The following is a 2,669-nucleotide window of genomic DNA, read 5'->3' as shown; positions in this document are numbered from 1 at the left end:
CCCTAGCTCATATTCTTCTTAAACTATTAGTTATTCCTGTTCAACTATTTTGTGTTTTGTTAACAACATACCTTTCTTTATGTTTTTGGTGTGGTGTCCTGGGAGATCTTTTGTTTATGTTTCATAAATTGAATTATTAATATTCTAATTCTTAAGTTTATGGGTTCCTAATAATTTCTATATACTATATCAGGTACATGGTATACACATATCTATTGCTAGTTTACAGAATGTTTTCAAAAGTGTTTAATTTCAATGAAATCTAATTCAGAAAATTTTTGGACTGTTCTTTACTTTAAAGTACATTTTTAAGACAAATTCACAGAGACTTTCTTTCAGAAATTTCAATGTCATCATTTCTATTTAGGTCTATGATCTTTGGAATTTAATTTTATATAATATGCTCTGTATCTAGACACATTTTTTCTTCTTTTTTACCCATTTTGACCCATTGTTTATTGTCCTTTTACATGTCATCCTTTTTGCTTTAGAAACTGCTTGTGATTAGTTCTCTAACAATAACTCCAAAGCATGAAAAATAAAATCAACCTACTCTCTATATAAACACTCAGCAACTGTGGCCCTTCACCCACCTACCCAGGTTGCCTAGGAGAAGAGAGGGCTCAGGTGGCATGGAGTAAAGTGCAGATGTTTTACTACGAGGGGTGGGGCTGGTGCCTCGGTCCACACTATACACAGGGTTCCTGCACTGGCCCAAACTACAACAGAATGGCACAGTCCAAGGGCAAGACCCAGTTCCCTGTTTGTAATTCACTCTCTGCCTCCTAAATGAAAATTATTTTTATTTTATCACTTTTGTATTTTTTGCAGCAAAAATCCCCATCCAGAGTCTGACTAATAGCTGAACTGTTCAGACTGAGGAATAGAGCAGGCTGTGAACGCACCCCTGGTCCCTTGAGGGCAAGAACCCTCACCCTAGGAGCAAGGTCCAGTCAGGCCAGCTTGCTGCATACTGGTCACAACACTTTAGCCACACAGGTCGTCATCATTGTCTTTCGTGAACACGCTACCACCTGGGCCACCCCCACTGCTCTGACTGGAACCAGCTCCACCCTGATTTCCTGAAAGGAATCTGAATCTGCCAAAGCCCTGACTCTGCTGAAGCATCTGAGAAAACATTTCATATTTTCAAAAGTCATTGTCACTGAGAGAATGGCAGGCAAAGCGCATGGCTTCTTCAAAGTGATCTCTGCGAATCTCTGACACTGGATCATCTTCTACCTCCATGGCTGCTGGGTTTGTCTGCCTCTCACGTTCTTACCTTATCTCACTCTCAATGGATTCATGAATGGCCAGCTTACAAGCATACTGGTAAATCTCTGTCAGGTCAGCTCCTGAGAAGCCGTTAGTCATCTTAACCAGGAACTCCAAATCTACATCCTTGGCAACTGGGGACTTGTGCAGGTTTGCCTTGAGAATGGCAACACGAGGCTTCTCATTGGGAAATGGGACGTAGATGAGCTGATCAAGGTAGGCAGGTCTTAGGAGGGCATGATCAATGCTGTCAGGCCGGTTGGTAGCACCAATGATGAACACAATTTTTTTTTTTTTTTTTTGTGGACATACCATCCATTTCTGTCAGGATTTGGTTGATAACTCGGTCAGCAGCCCCACCTCCGCCTCCAGTGTTAACACCACAAGCTTTAGCAATTGAATCCAACTCATCAAAGAAGAGTACATAGGGGGCAGCTTGGCAGGCCTTGTCAAATATGTCCCTGACATTGACCTCAGACTCCCTAAACCACATGGTAAGCAGCTCTGGACCCTTAATGGAGATGAAATTGGCCTGACATTCATTAGCAGTGGCTTTAGCCTGCAAGGTTTTCCCACATCCAGGAGGGCCATAAAATAGATACATTTTTTTCTTTGTGAATAGATATTTAAGAGTTCCAGTGCCATTTACTAAAAACAAAACCTATCCATTTAACTGCTATGTGTTAAAACTTAGTCGACTGTGTATATGTGTGTTTCTGTATTCTCAATTCTAGCCATTTGATCTATGTATAAATCTTGATACCAGTTGAAATCTTCCAATTCGAACTTTTTTTTATTTTTCAAAATTACCCTGGCAATTTTAGTTGTTTCTACAGTTCTATAAAAAAAATTGGAATCTTCTTGTATGTGCATATATAGAACACAGATCTAATTTTAATGGAGGTTGTGTTGAATCTATAGATCATCTTGGTAGCATTTGTCTATCAATCACATATTCCAGTCTGTTAACATAACATTTCTTCAATAATTGAGCTGCCTATTCTTAAAATTTTATTTAGTTTTCATTTTTTAATTTTTTAGGTATTTGGCACAGGGTTTCACTATGCAGCTTGGACTCATAGTGATCCTCCTGTTTTCAGCTTCCCTAATGCTGGGATTACAAGCATGTACCATGAAGCTTGGTCTCACCTTTTCCACTCAGTGCACCAGGGGCGCAGCTGGCATGGCATGTGGTGCCAGCAATCGAACCCCAGTCCCTGTGCTTGCCTAAGTAGGTGCTTAGTCAGTTGAGCTATCTCACTGGCCCTTGAGCTGTTGATTAAAATGTTTCCTTTGCATTTTGTAGTTATGGATTTTACAGATAATTTGTTGCATTTATATGTGTCTTTTCTCTTTCTTTTCTCACCTTTTATTCCTTTTCTTTTTTCTACTTT

General features: G+C 39.7%; 1 pseudogene; it reads right to left on the bottom strand.

Annotated features, from left to right (window-relative positions):
• Positions 1 to 987: 987 nt before the first annotated feature.
• LOC101589497 lies at positions 988 to 1,879 on the bottom strand (annotated as a pseudogene).
• Between the last annotated feature and the right edge of the window lie 790 nt (positions 1,880 to 2,669).

The sequence above is a fragment of the Octodon degus genome, unplaced genomic scaffold, assembly GCF_000260255.1.
Source record: "Octodon degus isolate 3935 unplaced genomic scaffold, OctDeg1.0 scaffold00028, whole genome shotgun sequence".
In the NCBI taxonomy this organism is placed as follows: Eukaryota; Metazoa; Chordata; class Mammalia; order Rodentia; family Octodontidae; genus Octodon; species Octodon degus.
The sequence above is the reverse complement of the archived record's forward strand: the minus strand, read 5'-3'. Positions and strand labels throughout refer to the sequence as shown.